This window comes from Parus major, chromosome 2 (genome assembly GCF_001522545.3).
Source record: "Parus major isolate Abel chromosome 2, Parus_major1.1, whole genome shotgun sequence".
Classification (NCBI taxonomy): Eukaryota; Metazoa; Chordata; class Aves; order Passeriformes; family Paridae; genus Parus; species Parus major.
The window spans coordinates 98,614,066-98,634,621 of NC_031769.1; the positions used below are offsets into that span (position 1 = coordinate 98,614,066).

The 20,556-nt window shown below is 41.0% G+C and overlaps 1 protein-coding gene across 1 annotated transcript in view; it reads right to left on the reverse strand.

Moving 5' to 3' along the window:
• LDLRAD4 (low density lipoprotein receptor class A domain containing 4) overlaps window positions 1-19,277 on the reverse strand; it is a 282,113-nt gene extending 262,836 nt beyond the window's left edge. The window contains exon 1 of the mRNA XM_015617170.2: window positions 19,263-19,277. The gene's annotated coding sequence lies outside the window, so the exon portion shown is untranslated. The remainder of the gene's footprint in view (window positions 1-19,262) is intronic.
• Between the last annotated feature and the right edge of the window lie 1,279 nt (window positions 19,278-20,556).

The window sequence follows — 20,556 nt, forward strand, 5'->3', positions numbered from 1 at the left end:
TGCCACCAGAACAGTGGCAATCAAACACAAGGAGACCTGGATATTTCTGAATGATCCACCCAGTAGAAACAGAAGGATTCAAAGAGCAATCTGCCCTATACAAGATCTGCTGCTCTGCTAGGCTTTTGTGCAGTCCATCACTACAATGGCCACTCCAAAGCAGAGGATGATGTGCGTAACATAACTGATGAAAGTACACGTTTCAATAGAGAAAAACTGGATATCAGAGATACCCTAGGATACAGCACAAAACATCCAAAAAAACACCATAATGCAATGAGTTCCTGTTATCCAAGAATTGACAGTCAAAGGAACACATCTGTTAGGTACTGATCATATTCCACTGCAGAAATATGAGGGAGAAAGGAATGTGGTCCCAAAATTATGTCAAGCCTGATATCAAGAAAGAATGTGATTATCTTTTTTTTTTTCTTTTTGACTATGTGATGTAAGCATGATAGCAATAAACATATTGCAATATGAGCAACACCCGAAATCTATAACTCAGAAGGTTTCTGTATGCCCACAAGTCACCACTGGGAAACCCTGCCAATATGAAGTTTAGTTTTTGTAAAACCAAGTACCTTCGGATCACATCTATTTTCCTTATACTTTTTTTCCCCTCACAGTAAGTATTTTGTATCAAGAAAAAACAAAAACAACAGACACAGCAGACCAACATAAGGAAATAATGTGATATCCTCCTAAGGGTCACAGAGTTGGACTCTTCATTGTGTGAAGAGTCACACACATACACAGACAAAACAACACACAATTCCTTGGCAGGCAGGTGTAATGTGCTCCCTCTTAAAACTCACTTTCAGCTTTACATGAGCCATGGGCTGAGACAAGAGCAGAATCATCTTCCCAAAGCATTTTCCCACCCAACTGGTGTTCATTCAGCACAGGGAAAAAGGACAGAGGGAAGGATACTCTAGGGCAACTGTGCACAGAATACTACAAAGGACGGAGAGTCAGCTTAGCCTTAGTGTCTTCACTTTAAAGATCCACGTGACTAATTCTTTTCTTTATATATAATGTATGTCTCCATGCATACACAGCTCCCCTACGCAGTCATCCCCTGCCTTTTATCTCCTTGTCTCTCTAAATAGACACTTGTTTTAACTTCAGAGAAAGCAACTGTACCCTAACCCCAACCTCAGAAGCAATCCTCCTCCTCTGAGGAGATGCTTCATAAATACTTGCAGTACTTAGTCAGAACATTTATTTTGTCGTAAGTACAGCTGGGAATAAAATACCTGAAAGTATCAATATTAGCTCTTGTTAGCTCAGTTTGCAGGGAACCAGAATAGTTCACAGTCAGGAAAACTCAGAGGAGAGGGAAAGGCAAGGAGGGGAAGGAAGAGCAGAACATCAATATACAAATAACCTCCTCAGTGTGTCATCCTGAGGGATATGTGGGGAAGCTGTCTGGAAAATTCAAACTGTCCTCTTGGACAACAGGCACTTTTCTCAAATTAGGGACAATTTCCCGGGATGTGAGAGTATTGCTGCCTCCATACCTAAGCTGGAACAGCTCCTCAGCTCACTGAAGGCATCAGACACTCCTCTGCCAGATTTATATCTTCTGACCTTTCTTTTATAGGCACTATGCTTTTCTTTTTATCACATAAGTTATTTTCAACATATGGAAACATACGGAAAACATACATATGGAAAAGCAACCTCTCTAATTTCTGAAACAGTCATATCTTTGCATTAAACTGGACCAGTAATAATCTATTCAGAAAATGGGTTTCTGTATTTACTTCCAATCACAGGTTGAAACCTATACATCATGAAGAAGGTTACCGTCACCTGGGTTGTTGCTGTTCTTAATTATCATTTCATATTAAGACTTACAGAATATATTTTTCTTTTTTATTGTTGTTAATGGTCATTGTTTCTTTCAATATCTTTGATAATACATTGTAAGCATCATACAAAAATTCATCATTTCAACATTTGACATTGCACTGTTTTTGATACCAACAATAAAACAAGGTTCTTAGATTCCTCAAAATATACCAGTTCCTAAGTCTGAGCAATAAACAATATTGTCACATGATAAATCCCTGTGGTCCTGGTTTTAGAATACTTTTTTCCTTCAGAAAAGTTAATCATCTTGTTTGCATCCAGAATAACATACAAGAAAATCAACAAGGTCTGTGAACAGTGCTAAAATTACACTTCTAACACTTCCCTTTCAAATAGCCACAATCAAAAGATTACCTATGTGCTGGGATCCTCTTACTAACCTTAAGTTAAAGCCCCTTTTTTTTTTCTTACACACACCCCAAATCCTAAAGTACTGAGATGAGAGTTCCTAAAGCAAATCATGATGTGTTCAATAGCTCTCCTCACATCAAGAGGACCTATATTTGCACAGACACAATATGCAGTCACTTAAAACATAAGGACATTTTCCCCCTCACAGACAGGAACAGAAGTTCAAATTTGAATATATCCCACACTTTCAGTTACAAACACAGACTTGGGTATGAAAGGAGAATCCGTATTGAGAGTAGTCAACACGTTTTCTTGGTTATAATCTCACTTGAGAACCGTTCTCTTGCCAATGAACACAGCCAGCCATCAATATCAGCACAGGGCTCCTGCAGAGTTAGTACCAGTAAATTTGCTTTCCTGAAAATCATATCTGGGAAGTACTTAATTTAACCTCAGTCATCTGGTAAGCTAGAAAGAATTGGGAAGGGAGGAAAGTCACGTTTCATAAAAAATTAAAATAAAATACATTAAAAGTACTGATCGGGGAAAACACTTTACTGTGTATTTGTTGATAATACAACAAATTCCATCTCTTCTACTCTCCCTGTTTTCTTGACAACTCTTAACCTGCAGTTAGGAATGGGAAGAGGCCACTGGAGAGTTTTATATTCTCTCTCTTTTAATGCAGAATTCAAACCACAGGACCAAACTATTCTCTCGCAACGAAATAAGCATTGCCTGTTAACAATTCATGTCTGACCCCTTCTGCAGTTTTTAAAGAAAATGAGAGCAAAGTTGGTGGCAAACATGTAGCAAAGTTTGCCACTTTTCTGCCATCGTGGCAAAATTTCTTGCAGTAGGAGGATGACATAAAACCTACATCCCATACAGAGCCCATAAATTACCTACTCAAGAAGGCTATTTAAATATTCACAAAGCCAAATTCAGACTTGGTACCCAGGAAACCCTTACTAAGCCAAGATTCCCAAAGTTTGTAGAAATGGATTGAGAAATAGTCTGAATAACAGTGACAAGAAGATCTAGAAGTCATCTTGGTGGTTTCTAGGGGACAGATGATAGTCAAGACCAGTGTGCTGGTTTTGGCTGGTGTAGAGTTAATTCCCTTCACAGTGGCTGGTACAGGGCTGTGCTGTGGATTTGTGTTGAACACAGGGTTGATATCACAGAGATGTTTTTGTTGCTGCTGAGCAGAGCTTACACAGATCCAAGGCCTTTTCTGCTTTCCATACTGCCACGCTGGTGAGGAAGCTGAGGGTGTGTGGGAGGCTGGGAGGAGACACAGCCAGGGCAGGCGACCCAAACTGACCAAAGGGATATTCCAGACCACACGGCATCATGTTCTGTATGGAAAGTGGGGGAAGAAGGAGGAAGGGGAGGACATTTGGAGTGATGGTGTTTGTCTTCTCCAGTCAACACTGCACATGATGGGGCCCTGCTGTGCTAGAGATGGCTGAATACCTCCCTGCCCATGGGAACCAGTGAAATCATTCTGGGTTTTGCTCTGCTTGTGTGGACAGCTTTCCATATTTCTCTATTATCCATATTTCTCTACCCCATTTTATCAGCAATTTTCAATTATATGGGATATTGTATTTGTACCATTTACCTTTTACAGTCTCTCTAACAGGAAGAAGGAAAACATGAATAAAATGCTTAATTTTTTTATTTAATGTTAACAGATGGAATTATGTTCTCAGGCAGGTATCATCATGAATAATTGCTCAAAAAATTATTCTTAATTACAAGAAATGAAAAAAAAAAAAAATTTAATGGCCAGCTCTTTGCAGGACTATTTGACACTACAAAGGGAATACAGGGTTCACAGCATAGCCACAAAACCAGTACAGAGGAGACTGTACAAGGGTACTCATTCCCCTTTAATCAAACTCTAATCTGATGGGTTTACATTCTGACACAGTTTTGGTGAACACAGACATACCTAATTAAAACATGACTTGTTTATCCAGCAGCACATAAGGTTTTGACTGTAGAAGTGATGTTCACAAAACAAATGCACCCTGTAGTATGTAATTTGCTTTGATATGAAAAACCTTGAACAAAAAAATTATACCGTGCCAGCAATCAGACAGCTAAAATGAAATGTAAAAGGTGGCTAATTGCTTCAGCAATAAATAGCAAGTACTTGAAAATAAAGTCAGTGTTTTGGTATCATCTACCATGTCTAGTAGGTCAGACTTTGATGTGATAACTCACTACTGAAGTTAGACATTGAGTCCATCCTTAATTGTGTATTCGAGGTTTAGCCCCTGCTGATCCACGTTGAAATGAGCCTGCTGGATGTGACAGCATTCAGGCCTGTCATATGTTCAAGCTCACCAAAGAAACTTTCCAGGCAAAAGTCAGTCAGTTTTTTCCATTTATTTTCTAAGCTTTTTTTTTTTTTTTAATTTAAGTAGCATAAGGACTTTCAGATATCCATGTAGATCCCTTTTCCCCCCTTATTCTGAGTATCCAGATACAAAGATAGGATTTAAAACTACTGCTGTGAGAGCCAAGCAACAGGAACACCAGAAATTACTCCAGAAAGATGTACCACCATTCTATATTCACTTTTCTATTCTATTTTTATCATTCTGTGGTAAACCACTACCTTACTATACATAAACTAAATTGGATAAGACAGTAACATTTTATGCTAATTACTTCAGTAGCTGTCAAGTACCTAACCTTCAGAAACACAGCACTTCTGCATCACTGGATAGGAATATTTAACAACAAGGAAAACATACTCATCCACACATATGAAGTGCTGGAAGAAGGAAAACATTTGGCTAACGGGACAAAGACCTGACATAGCCAGCGCTATGCCCTTCAGATGCAAAACTTCCTTTGGTTTTCTGTTAGTCTCAATTCCAAGTGAACAGAAACAAAGTGGGTTCAAAATGATTCTGTATAAATCTCCTTCTGTTAAGCTACATAGGATTAGCAGCAGGTAAACAGAATAGGGAAATCAGCAGTAGGAGATACCAAAAAAAATAGTTAAGGTCTTGCACAGTATCTGTACATGTAAGAAATTAAGAAAAGAAGATCAATATTTCTGGTACAGAGTCAGACAAAACAAATCCAACACATAGGATAAATCAGGAAGATGCCCCATAATTTCTATACATTAATATATCCTCTTACATGGTAAAACAAATACAAAGAGGAGTGAAGCAATGGAACAAAATGAAGCCTCCGAACAACTGAGTTTTAGCCATATCCCTAATCAAGTTCCAAATTTGCAGTGGAAATGCAAAGTTAGGGCACTTAAAAAAATTAAAACCCAGAACAAATAGATGTAACTAAGACAAAGTAGAGAAGATCTTCCCAAACAAGAAATTATCAGTTCTTCTCAGAAATACTCGCGCTGATCTGTCTTCCATCAGAAAATCCAATGCATCTAAACCAAAATATTTCCTGTAAAGTACCCTTTCGATGACACTAAAAATAAAAAACTGGTTGGCACATTTAATGGCAGAAATTTATAAAAGTTTATAGCTTTATGACTTCTTTTTAAAATTTTATTATGCATGGTATCATACAAGACTAAAGACTGCATCAATCCAATGCAAATGTAATTTATGTGGAAAACTACAAAAATGCTTTTTTCATTCTGTTTTAATCAATTCTTGATCCTGTAAGCTTTACAGCAAGATGTAAAATCTCCTTCTCTCCAAAAGTTTAATCAAAGTTACTCTAACCAATTTGAGTTACCTCTGAGAGGACTTCTATGTTTTCATAAGGTGATATGGAAAAGACACTTTTATTTAACGATGGATAGTAGCCCTGTGACAAAAGGAATACAAATAAATATACATAAGTTCTTATGAATGAAGGATTGTCAGCTGTTACCCTTCCCAGAAGGGAAACTATAACATTCTTTAATTATTTAGAGCATCTCAAGGAAATAAAATGTTGCTTACTTTAAACACATGCAACAGTTTTCAGATGCTCTTAACATGCTCACTCCTTCCCATTTGCAGCTAGAGTTGTGTTACCTTTGCTCTTTTTTGGCACTTAGTATCTTTAGCAGTAAGAGTCTCTTTTTTCATACCTTTTTTTCTTCCACTTGACCTTTACTGCACTTCTGTCCCCAAACAGAAGCAATTCAAAACATATGAAAAAACACTGAGTTTTGAAAATTAAGGTCTAAATAACAATTTCTAGATTCAAAAATATTTCTTCAGAAAAACCTTAGTCGTGTTAGCACAGATTGGACAAGAACTCCAGAAGGTTCCCTCTGACCTGAATTATTCTACAATTCTTTTTGTAACATTAGAGGATGAAGCAAAAGTGAGTACAGTTCACCTCTTCAATCTCTACACTTCTCCATGGAATTGTCCTGATTTCACTTTCACCTACTTTTTCAGCTTAGAACTGCTAATATGCTCCTACACACACACACACACACAAAAAAAAAAAAAAAAAAAAAAAAAAAAAAGAAAAAAGAAAAATACCTCTACTGTGCAAGAAAGCAAATTTTTTTATGTCTTACTTATCATCTGTTTCTCACCTGTATTTAGGACTGGCATTGACTACTAGTTATTTTTTCCTTGAATTTCACTAAGTATTTGTATTCATGTCTGCTATTTTAAACATCTGTCAGGTAAAATTTACCAAATTCAGTAGACAGCCCCATGTTGGCTTCAGTCTATATTCAGAAAAAGCTGTGACAGTGTCCTGATCCCCACTGAAATCCATGTGAAGCTGCATAAAAACTCACTTGCAAGACATGGATGAAGATTTACTGTATCCATTGTATACTGGTCTAAATATATATTTGTGGTTTTCCACATTAAATTCACTAGATAGCCTCAACATAGATTAATATAATTGCCATTAACACAAAACATTCTTTTCATCTAAATTTGCATTGCTCCTGTTCTTCTGTCCCCTTCTCAACTGAAGTCCGACTTACAGACAGATTAGAAATTAGATCAACTTAGAATTTGCAACAGTGGCTTGGTTTCTTTGGACTACAAAAAAGACCAAAACAGTGGGATAGAGTAACTGGAAAGTTAAGAAATCAATGTCAGTCAGTCCCAATATGCTCTATTTTACCTCAGTATGAATGTGGAGTTTTTGAAGTTTACAGAGCTGGTCTTCCCACAGTGTATTTCCAGCACAGTTCCTAGAGCTCTGACATTTTTGCAGGGCCATCTGAGATTACAATTATCTAGAACAGGTATGTTTAAGACTGTGAACCCCTTAGTCCCAAACAAGCATTTCCATAAAAGTCACCGAGTGCAATAATCACCTGGTTTATTCCGTGTAGCTGGGTATAACGTTTACCGCGGCAATTCCAGCCCTGCCCACAGCAGGAGGAAATCCTTACACAGCCCCTGTGCTAAAACAATACCCTAAAGCAGTAGCAGCATGATTGGATTTCCCCATGCAGCTCAGGTCAGCCGGGCCATGAGTCTGGTCTGCTGATCCCTCACCACCAGACACCTGCCCTGCACAGGCTTCCCGCACAGGAAGGCTGGAGCCGCTTCCCAGCAGTGCGCTCACTCGGAATTTGGGAGTGTAGCATCCAAGGCAGACAAATAAATCAAACCCACCGAGCCACAGGCTTCCTGACATTCTCCAGAGCGGGCAGGTTTTTCTTCTCCAGAGCAGGGAGGTTTTGGTATTAATTTGAACAGGGAGGAAAGCTGGAGTCTGCTCTGCAGAAACATCGAGTCAAATAAATACGTCATTAAGCTAACTAGCTACAGGATTGTCTAGCAGATGGATGACATCTTGGTTGCTAGTGGAACACTTTTCTATAGCCTTGTTTGAGGCAGACACATATGGCTCTCCCAAGCATTGATGCAAGCTCCCAGATGGACTAGATCATTGCTGACACCTTATTATAAATCCTAGAGATGAAAGAAGGGAGCACAATTTTTGAATCACAACACAGGACTCTAAAATATTCAGGCTTCCTAAAAATCAAATTTACAACAGAATATATTAACTTCTTTATGTCGAAAGAAGCTATTTCTAACCAGGAACAGAAAATAGGGCAAAATGCTGCATCAAGAAAGACAAGAAGAGCCTTGAGGAAGCTTAAAAGACCAGAAGATCCCTAATGTAAATATATATCATGACTACATACATGGAGTTACAAATATTACAGTTCTAAGGATGCAAAAAATTATCTGCTGTGCAGCTGTTACTGACACCAAAGAGCTCCCATCTGGAACTTCTTGCTTGGGGTGGAAGGGGAAAGGAAAGAAGAGGAAGCCACTTAGACATTACAAATGCATCTCTGAAATGTCTGTATCCTAAAGGACTACCAAGGAAAATAAAAGAGTGAGAGAGAGATGTCTAGTCACAGGAGCAACAGGAAAACTACCAGAGCTATGTGGGAGATTGGGAGATAACAGAACCAGTTGCACACAGCATTTGGATTTTTGTAGGTGTCAGGGACACCTGAGAACATCTCAAGTACACAAGGGTACTACAGTATATTTTACACATCAACGTCAGAGGCAGGAAAAAATATTCTTCTGACACTTTCACACTGTGAAAAGAGACTATCCTTAGCATCCATAAGAACTTGACTCTTCAACTTACCCAACAGGAGACTCTTAAGTGTGGGGAAGACAACTTGCTACATATTTTCTCTCTAATGTGTGCTATACCATATAAGTCTTGAGACTGTTATAACTCGACAACAAAACTTTTCAGAAGCAAATGAAATCACTGACTCTGGGAATAGGTCAAGAACTCTGTACATCCATGAGACAGATTCTTAAGCTGCTGAAATTTATCTGCCTCTACTGCAGTGGCCATAATTTTAATAAGCATGCAAACATCTTGGAACAATCAGCTGAATGTGGGGCAGCTAATATGGCATAACACTGCCTCTTATTTTTTCAGACAGATAACTGTACTTTCAGTATCTTCACCATAAAATAATTCCAATGTATTGAATTCAGAGTGGCTCCCAAGTTTTCCTTCACAGCTTTTAGTGTGGCTGTTACCTTCTTGACCAACTTAAAGTTCAGATGATTTTTCTTACAGGGAGAATACAGCAACCCTTGAATTACCTTATAAAATACAATTTTTTTTTTTATTTTTTTATTTTTTTTAAAAAGAGACCTTTTCCTATTCTCTACCTCCAGCATATCATGCAGCTCAAGAGAAATGTCCAGGAAAAGTCTCCATTTTGCAAGGGTCACTTACAAAAGAGTGTGGGAAGAACAGAATGTCCAGCTACGCACACTGCATCTGCAACTACTTCAGCTGGACAGTTCCACTTCCGTGCAGTGCAGCTCCTTCTGGGAGGCAAGTTCAGCTCCCTTCTTTCTCAGATTCCTGAAGAATATATGCTCCACTGTTCATTTTAATGTCTTCGACTATAGAAGCTTCAGGCTATTCTTTCCTGTATTTAAGTCTTCCTATGCAAGACACAGGGAACTGCAACTTGCAAACCTCTGTGGTAAAGGCTGACATGAAAAGTGGTAAATTAAAGAGTTTAGGCAACAGAGGTTTGGGTTCTCCTGTGGTGCTCCATCAGATGAACTCCAGATTGAAAAGAGAGAGGAAGAGAGATATCAATTGGCATCCGCAAAAGCATGATAAAGCACAGCTCCAACTAGAACCAGACAGTTTCTAGGCTCTCAAAGCAGACAAACCCCATAAAATTCCAAATTTCCCTCCAGCTGAAGGCTTCAGTTTTAAAACTATCAAATAGAAATTTTTTTTCTTAGTTTTAATGTTTAAAAGGCTGACAGTTTCAAAATACAGATACAGAGGATTACTACAGAGGTCCCCAAATATGAGGTGAGCCTATGAGGGATTTCTTCAGCTCCTGACTTTGCAGCAGACTTCTCTTGCAGGCTATCCAATGAAACCACATGTTCCTAGAAACACAGCATCCCTGTTCACAAAGTGGAATCCTTGGCTGTTAATCTCTGTGACAAAGACCGTGACAACACCAGGCCTCTGGCCAAAACAAGTTTACCAGGAATCAAAAAGAGGTTGCATCTTATTTTGGTTTTGGTCAAAGTCTGTCAAGTTTAAAATATCTGAAATTAAACAACCCAATTTCAATGAACTGCCATTTTCTGTGTTAAGTACATCCACTTGAAAGTTTGTAATTAGGCCCATCTAAAATGCCTCTTAATAGCATCATCATGAAAACTGATCAATAACAAGCAACATGGAGGAAAGTTGAGATAAATGAAGTACAGCATAAAACACTGAAGTTACAGCATGATAAACACCTATGTCAAGAGCCTCTCAGTCATACACAGATAGGTTTAGACCACTGTAATTTAACTTACGTTCTGAATCACATTTTCCATCAGATGAGAACATTAAATGACCTTTGATTGATTCAAGTTAAATATATAAGGTTGTTCTGTATTCAACAGAGCATTCACACACAAGTTTAACATACTCTGACATACACATCCTGACTCAACACTTCAAGTGATTTGCTCTGGTGTCTGCATGTAGACATGATTAAAGGCTTTTATCTCCAACCGCTAACAATACCCAGGGGAGAACAGGGAATGGGAAAAGGCAGAGTCTGCTGCTGGTTGCATATTCAGCTGAAGAGAGAACTCAACATTTCAAAAGACACTTCCAGAATACCTTGCACACCTAACTCCCACTCTGCAAACTGAAGAGGTCCTTTTATGCCTCTCTATACTTCTTTTAACTCCTTTTGGTTTCATCTGGTTTTAGGTAATTTTAAACAAAATTATGAATCATTAACCAAATGCTTTTTTAACTCATTACAGTGCATTATCAGCACTAACACATCAGCACCGTGATATTTCTTTCTTGAAGTTTACCTATTTGCCCAGCCACTCCTTTGAGAAAAAGGAGACCAGGCTACATAGGTGGTTGGAGCTTCCTGCTGTAGAAACTTTGCATTATTCCAGCTGTTTTCTTCAGAAGGCTGTAAAGATCATTAGAACAGAACAGTGATTTTCACCTACAGCTGCAAGTTAGAATCCTCATCTCTGTAGCCACTGCAGGTGACTTCCTCTTGCAACTGAAGAGAGATTTATCTCCCTAATCCTTGGTACATTAATCCCTACACTAAAAAGTTAGACCAGTGTTGTTACCAACCTAATAAGGCACTGTAAGAATAAAAATATTTATAAAATGCTTTGATGAGAAAGCTTTGCCATAAGGTGCTAAGTAGAACAGGTCAGATAAAGCACACATTTGACAAACACTGGCAGTATTTCTGTTCATCAACAGATGGTTGCTTTAAAAAAAAATAAATTATTATTATTATAAGCTATGTGAAAGTAGCCACCAAACAGTACCTATATTCAACATTATGCTTTAATTGGACAGATGGATCACATGTTAGAGGCTTCCCAATTAAATAAGGATAACTCACACTTTAAGACATTTTAAATGAAAATAGGGTACTTGCAACAAGCTAACCTGAAATGTGGCATTTCTAAAAGCTGGCTTAAAGGTTTCCAACAGGAAGAGGAACGTGAAAGGGTCACAAAACCAGAAAACATCTGTGTTGGAAATATCCACAGAACTCTCTTCTACCTCACTTCTAATACCTATGTAAGTTTGATGAGGAATTATAGACAACACAAACCTTTTGTACAACAAACCATCTACACATGAACTGCAGTGGCCAACAGCTGCCATTAGTCAGCCCAAGTCTAATTTTTATATGACCAGGTACAATCTCTAATTTAGGAGTACTGAACCTTATCTGTATGCATTTCTACCAACATTCAATTTAATTCTGCTTAGCGTTACTAGTTAAGGAAAACCTACAAAACCAGTCATCCCTTGAGGTGAAAGTGTAAGGGAAGAGCACACACCAAATTGGTATCTCCCCAAAGGTGCCAGTTAAACAGCTATGGAGATTAAGTTGGGTTATTTCTAAGCGTTCCTTACATTTTCTCTCCCACACCTTCTGCTGTGCTCCTCAACTCTGACCCATGGGGCAGAAGCCAGAGAACTCAGTTTTGTCTTTTGAAAATCCCAAGAAACCATGGCAAACATCCAGCTGACATTCTGTGTAACACAGGCCCAAACACATGGATTAGCATCGCTTCAGTCAGTAACTAATGGCTGAGCAGAAGCAGAAAGTGAAGCAACGTCATTTACACCCAACACCTTAAGAAGTACTGTTACATCTAGGAAATTACATATACCAAGTACATCCCAACTAGATTCAGGACTAACAGACTCATATTAATTTTTGCTTCATGTGTCATTAACACCTAATGGAATGTTCAGAGGTGTTTACAAGTCCAAAGTAATAATGTATCACTCTTAATTAATGCACAGGAAAAATTTCATGAAAGTCTCAGTGGAAGAAGGCAGCTGTTAAAGAGATTGCTTCATATCTCAGTCACAGACTGCCCCCTCCTTTCCTGCTATGAAATGGAGAATGAGTAGGTTACAGGTGTGAGAAACCAAAATAATAGGCTTGGCCACACAACACAAAGAGATAATTAAGAAAGTGTCACACATTTTCCTTCCAATAATCTTTGAAAAGTTGAAGAGTGGAACTTATGTTTAAAAAACAGAGTAGTGTACTGTTTGAAGATGCTTCAAGTACTAGTGCTGAAAATGAAGACAAAACACAGTACCCTTATAATGGCATATGCTAGATAATATGAGTCAACGCTCAACACTTATTTTAGAACTCTAAGTACATTTCAGGGTTTATCCAGAAGAAAACACTATTTTCCAGTCTCTTCTCAATATGAGAGAGATTCTAGATCTTATTTTATTAAGCATTAACATCTGTTTTAACAGAAACCCTGAGAGAATTCTGTACTGTCCTCTAAAACCATAACTTAAATACACTCAGTGGGTCCAAGGTTATGACAGAATCATTCAAACCTCAAGGTATTTCTCATACAAACATGCAAAAAAAAGCACATCCTCCCCAAAGGTCAGTACATCTTTTATAATTTCAGAACACAGAAACTAAATTAAATACTGAGTTTAAAAATAATTGAAACCTCCAAACTCATCTTTTAAAGGCAATACAAATTCACTGTCATGACTACATTTTTTCAGAAGCAGATTTATGACCAGTTTTTAACAAAAAGGGTACCAGGGTGTTAAGCATGGAAGAAATCAAGAACACAGCAAATGGAAAGACAAAGACATTCCAACAGACACTTCATCAACCTGCTCCATTTGCATGTGCAGCATTTCAGCACTGTATTTTTCTAGGCAATAGTGTCCTGCCTTTTAGAACTAATCCTAAACACATGCTAGATTAAAAACATGGGTACAATGTCGAACACTCTCTTTTTGTTTTCCCTGTTCATTAGAAAGCCAGGAGTCAGTGTCAACACAGAGAAAACTTTGCAAAGACCCCCACACAACCGGCAAAATACACTTGTCCTTTATCTGCTGCAACCAGGACTGAAGCCCAATGAAGTCAAATATTTTCATTCCTCAACTGACCTCAGTGAAACCAAACAAAATTAAACAGGAGCATCTGGATTTTGATTTAGTCCTACCCAACCATACTCACCAAGTAGGTGCCACTAGTCTAATGAACACAATTCCTCTAAAGAGGAACAGTTGTCCAAAATGGTGAAATAAACAACTGAAACCTGTACTGAAAAGCAGGTAACAAGCATACATATTCCCAAATTCAGCCAAATGCAAAAAATACTCCTATTAGAATTGTTTTGGATTAAAAAAAATATTTTCAGTCATGCCTACCAACCAAATATCTATTTATAAATTTGTCTGTAGAGGACTAATGCTTTTTTGGTTAGGTAAGGGAGAGACTAAAGCCTGGGAAAAAATGTTGAAAATTTTCACACTTTAAATGTCTGAAATAACATTCAGTTCAGAATATAACTAAGTTTGCTCAGCCAACCTTTAAGACTAAACATCTGATTCAACACAAACCAATATATTCTGGTTTTAATGGCACTCTTATGGAAAAATACCTCATCTGTGTGAATGACTGCTTCTCTGAGCAGTTATCCAGCTATCAGAGAGTCTATTACACCTGCAATTGTACATACATGTAGCAAAACATAACCTCAGCAGCATCAGGCAGAACCCCCACCACAGATATACACCGAGCAGAGGTGTTCTAGCAGCAGTAATTTATCTGTTCCTGCCATGTAACTTTAACAGCATTTCTGTGTGGATGCTGGCAATCACTGACTTCCATTGTTCCCCAAATTGTCTAACAACATTTTCAAATGCTTTTCAGTTTCAGCAGATAATAAAACATAAAATCACTATCATATCCATCCTCTTTTGGTGCTCCCCTCTAAAACATAACTCATAAACTGCTCTCCTAATAAAACTCTATTTCTGTGAGAACACAGCTCTCCCAATTTGAAGGATCCAGATTCCTGCTCCCAGCAAGTTTTCAAAATCCTGTGGTAAGGATTTATGATCAATTTCTCTGCAAAACACAGACATTAAAAATAAATTATGGGTGTGTATGTGTCGCCTTCCCAGCCCTCTCCCCACCGCATGCACTTCCACCCCCAGCTCCTTTGCTGGCTTTCATGCAGATTTGTGCCAGACACTCGGCATCCTCATTAAGTGGTGTCTGGCAACCTGCCTAAGCTTTAGTGGGTTCTGGGAATGCCAATATATTAACCAGAGGACTTTTTGCATACCCTGGAGAGATTTTTATTCTAGAAAAGTCAACCATTTGGCACTAAGAAAACTTACTTCAAATCTAAGAAAGCTCTTCACTGGCAATAAGAAGAAAAAAATGCATTTACATTCCTCTTACATTTCTGTCTCCTACCTGAAAGAAAAGTTTGATATTGAGCAAGATCATTCAGTTTAAAAGGTCAGTGTTCTCTGTAGTAGGATTTTAGAGAAAAGAACAACAGATACGAACAACACAGACACAGCACAACATCAAGAAAATTATTCATTTTCAGTCCCTTGTCTCTTGTGACCAAAATAATCTTAATCAGGAAGATTAAATTTACCAATTATTGTGCTGAGTGATAATGAATGGTGATATGGATGCCTGAAAATTTCCTTTGCTTAACTAAACAATAAGAAAAAGCATTTAGTCAAGTGCATCTACATTTAGCATACTGCAAATATGCTAAATCAAAGCATACACTACAGAAATGGATGTAATAAATATAGATGATGAATACCAAGACATACTGCCAGCATGAAATACAGGACACACTGTAATGTCATGCTCTTACTCACCTGCAAGCATTCTTTCTACTGCTGTCCCCTTAGAGTTACTATTATTCAACTGACAGTCTCAGAACTAAGCAAATAAAACTCTCTAAGAAAAAAAAAAATCACATTCCTTTTTCAAATATGAGGTTCAAAAGAACACAATGGAAAAAAGAAAGGCCCATGGCTTTCCTTTACTTGAATATTCTGCCCATGCAGCACACAGAGAAAGTACATTGGACAAATGTGTCATTTCAAGATCATTTCTTCAGACTTGTGTGCCCAGAGAATCCTATTCATTTCAAGAAGTTAGTCAAGTAATCTGCTACCATATAGATATCACTACCCATTATTATTATAAGTTCCTTCAAATTGACACCTACTTCAAACTCACCATCTTTATTTGTGCAAAAAATTGCCAACTTCCTGACATCAGCTTCAAAACACCACGGTCCCTTTATAATGGCCAATTAGAACAAGAGATTCAGCAAGAATCAATTAAAATCAATTCCATTTAAATGTTTTAGTGTACTAAGATTATGTTTGGTGTGAAAGAAATTTTTAGCTATCTAGGCTGCCTTTGCTTAGATATCAACCTTCTAGGCAAGACAGCTATTCTTAAAAATAGCTGTCAACTGAGAAAAGAAAATGTATATGCATGAATCATTTCACTACAGGGTTGGATTCCCAGCAACTGATGCACCACTGTTCTGGCATCAGTGCCTTTAACGAGCAGCTGATACTAGATTGGTGCCATTGAAGAATTTCACGGTTACCACAGAACCAATCTGCGGAAAAATTCATCTCCAAACTCCTAGAAGTATTTGCATTCTGTAACTGGCAATGCATTTGCAGGGAGCTGTTTTGAACCAGACAGGGGAAAAAAAAAAACAAACCAACTTTTCCAAGACCACTCACAAGTTAAATACAATAACCATGACTCCTGATGCAAGAGTTGCTGAACAGGTACATACTTTTTAACACTTAATTTCTCTTAGAGACTATGCTAAGTTAAAATACTTTAAAAGTATTTCTCTATTATTTCAATAATTATTTACTTCTTTCTGGCACATCATATCCACATTTGGAAATTTCCAAATATTTTGGAATATTCCAAATTATTTCAGACAGTGTCATTGACATAAAACTTGTTCTTAGCGGAAGGGCAGCACTAGACAGGGTACTGCAGTGTTGCCACTGGTGCTGAATAGATCACACAGACACAGCTCAAGGTGTGGTGAAAGGAAAGAGAAAGTTTATTTTTCCTCCCATGATTTATAGGTTTCTGACCACGGCCAGGGACTGGATGGTCAGGATAACACTTTCCCACTCCATTGCCCATGAGAGATGTCCATCACAAGACGTGTAACAGAAGAAATGCATACCTATCTCTATGTTTACAGTTACTGTCCTGGGAAAGTCTTAGAAAACTATGTCAGCAAGCTCAGAAGCTGAGTTTTCAGGGCGACACTGCAGGACAGCTGAGAGAGAGCTAAATTTTGGTCAAGATAATCAGAAAGAAAACTTCCAGTCCCCTCTTCCCCTCTTGCAAAAATATACCTTCAATGCAGGGAAAACTAAAATTCCTCATTTCAAGTCTCACTTTAATGTTCTGTGCAAAGAAAATACCATTTTTTCTACTGAAAAATAAAAAAAGGCCAGGTTAGTTCTAAATTCCTAGGTTAAGCTACTGCCCAATGGCTTTAATCTTACCACATTTAATATAAGTGTGCCTCAATCTTGAATCTCAACTTCCTTGTACTTCCATAAGTTTTCTTGTAAGAAGTCTAAGGTCCTGAAGACTGAAAACTTCATCAGTCAAACGCTGCCTAGTGCCTGTAAGGTTTCAGTTAACAAAAACCAGTGATCTCAAATATTGTGTCTCACATTGTTAACGCATTCTGGGTTACACACTGATCACCATTTAGGCCCACTCTGGCATCTGAACTTCCTGGAGAATATTGATACGCCTTAGGTGTATACAATAATGATCTTCACATACCTGACTTGGAACTAACTGTGCTGGTATAAACACTGATTATACAAAAAGATGTGTTTCTATTTCTATGCATAACTGCAGAGAGTTGACACATTCCAATTTGAGTTCTCCTCATGCTGGTCACTTTGTGTATCACAGTAACTTAATACCTGGTGCTAAAATGCCAGTACAGATATAGATGTTCAGATTATCATCTCTATCTCAGCTAATATGGATAAGGGGATGTTGATTAGGCTGCTTCCCACCAGTGCATGGGTTCTCCAGCAAAACTTCCCCTTTCATTTACAGCCACTAAGCCATAATATTTATATGTTCATTAGTGGAATCAAACACGTGCGCACCATGCACTGTAACTTAATTCTACTCAAGGATGCATCGTATGTTAGAGAGCTCAGGATCATTGCAAAGAACAGGCTTCCCAAAACACTTTCCTAGAATTTAAATTGGAAAACAGAATTGAAGTTTTGTCTAACCAACATACCCAGGTGTTGAAGCACCAGCAAGAACACTGCCCCTACTTAGGCAGCATTTATGTTCTTACCTCATCTATGACTACCGGTAATTGTCCCTTGGGCTTTCTTGTGGCGAAAACTCTCTCCCTTTTTGGCCAGCTTCAGATTTATGATGCTGGAGACATTTCACTCTTCGTGCTACGTGATCCACCTTTCCAGTCCACAAATATTTTAATGCAGGATGTTTTTGGTTTGGAAGCACACAAAACACTCTTAAAGGAGCTTTCCATCCTGACAAGGAGATGTCTGTGCTTTTAGATGAACAAACTTTTATAATACCAAACAGTATTTTTAACACCACATCAAATTATTCACCAGATACTTGTTCTCCTGCACAACCATTTGCTATTCAGAAAAGGTTCTGAATCCCACTAAAATCTGTATCATTCTGGGTGTTCAGATCGCCCAGGAAAACAGAAGTTACTTTTGCATTTTGCCTGCTTCCTGTTTGCTTTTCACTGAACTTAAACCTACACACAACAGTGTGTTTGCCTCTTCAGCAAGCATCAAACCGTAGCCTACGCATAACTACCTACCCACCTACATGACAGAAAACCTGGCACACCATTCAGAAATTTGGGATGCACATATTCACTGCAAACAATGCAGGCAGGCGTGTGATACAGGCAGGCAAAGATCGACTTCTGCTAATAAACTTTTTTTTAAGGAAAAAAAAAGGCACTTCATCAAATATAGGTCACTGGTGCGTGAGCCCGGCAGCCGCACTGCCGCTTTGCCTTCCTGCGAAAGTTGTCCGCCCGGCGCTGGGCGCGCACCTCGGCCGGGCATCCCCGCCAGGGTCTCCCCGCGGGGCCGGGCAGCGGCACCAGCCCTGACCGAGCGGCCGCACGGAGCTCCGCTACGTACTCCGGAGCAGCCGGAGAGGACGTGCCGCGGACTCCGTGCTCCCCAGCGCCCTGCCCGCCGCCGCGGCTCCGCAGCCCCGCTCGCCTCCGCCTCTCCTGCGGAGCCCCGGGGGTCTCCCGTCCGGGTTGCCGCTCCGGCCGCTTCCCGGGCCAGTCGGGGCAGGACGGCGGCGGGCGGCAGAGGGGCTCTCCGGAGCCCCGGCCGGCCCCCGCTATCAGCGGTACCTGTCACGCTGCCCTGGCCCCGGCCGGCACCCCCGCCTGCCCCCCCAGGTGCCGCGGAGGGACGCGCTCAGCCCGGCCCGGCGGCGGCCACGGGGAGCGGGCACTGCCCCCGCCGCGGCAGGAAGGGTGGGCGAGCGCAGCCGGAGCCCCCCGGCAGCCGCCGCCTCGTCCCCCGCACGCTCGCAGACCTTCAACTCGGGCCTCCCGCACTTTCTCTGGCACTTTCCCCGGCGGCGCCCCCCGGCCGCCCCCGGCCCCGCCGCGGCGGGCAGCACTCACCTCCCGCCGGCCCCCGCCGCTCGCCCCCGCGCCGCGCCGGCCTCCTCCGGAGCGCCTCGCCTCCTCCCCCTGCCTGTCTCCGGCAGCCGCTCTCCCTGCGCTGAGGCTGTGCCTGCCTCCAACTCATCCCCAGCCTCTCCTCCTCCGCCCCCCCGCCCTGTCCGCCCCGCTGGCTGCCGCCTGTCTGCAGCGAGTCTGGCTCCGGCGGGCGGGCGGGCGGGCGCGGGGGCCGCCGGCGGGGGGGCGGGCGGAGCGGGGGAGGGGAGGCGGCGCTCCCGCCCGGCCCCGCAGCCCACACTGACACCTGCCGGGTGGATGTGCGCGGCTCCGGCTCCGCGGGACCGGCCCCCGACTGCGGCGGGGGGCGCCCCTGATGCCGCCCGTGACTCGCCTTCCCGGAGAGAAACCTAAGGAGGTTCAGCAAGGGTCTGGGGAGGAGTAACCCCAAGTACTAGCGCTATTTGGGTTAGCGACCTTCTAGAGAATAGCAGTGTTAAGAAGGACCTGAGAGTTGTGGGGGGTAACAAGTTGACCATGAGCCGGCGGTGCCTTTGAAGCTCTGAGAGCCAATGGGATCCTGGGTTTCATCGGGAAATGTACGGCCTGCAGGTTGAAAGAGGTGATCCTCCCCCATTACTTGGTCCTAGTGAGGCCACATCTGGAGCACTGTGTCCAGTTCTGGGCTCCTCAGTACAACAAAGACAAGAAGCTATGGCACAGGGTCCAGCAGAGGCCACAAAGACCAAACATCTCTCTTAACAGGAGACACTGGAGGAGCTGGGCCTGTTCAGCCTGAAGAAGACTGAGACTGGATCTCATTAATGGAGGTAAATAACTCAAAGGCGGGTGCAAGAGCGTGGTGCCAGGCTCTTTTCAGTAGTGCCCGGCACCTGCACAAGGAGCAATGGCCATAAACCAAAAAAGGAGTTTCACTTCAATGTAAGGAAGAACTTCTTGACCTTGAGGGTGGCAGAGCACTAGAACAGGCTGCCCAGGGAAGTTGTAGAGTCTCCATCTCTGGATGTTTCCTGTCTCATCTGCTCTAGGTGACCCTGGCTTGGCAGGGGGTTTAGACCAGATGATTTCCAGAGGTCCTTTCCAACCCTAACGATCCTGTGAGCTGCTCTGGTAGTGTGGGAATGGCCCTGCTCAGAGACTGGTGGCAAGGAGGAGCCCCAGTGTCCACGGGGCAGCCCCACAACACCCACCAGCCCTCAGGCAGCCCCTGCCCCTGCACCTCTGTAAGGGTCAGGACCGGCACAGGGCAGGGGAAACAAAAAAAAGTACACTTTGT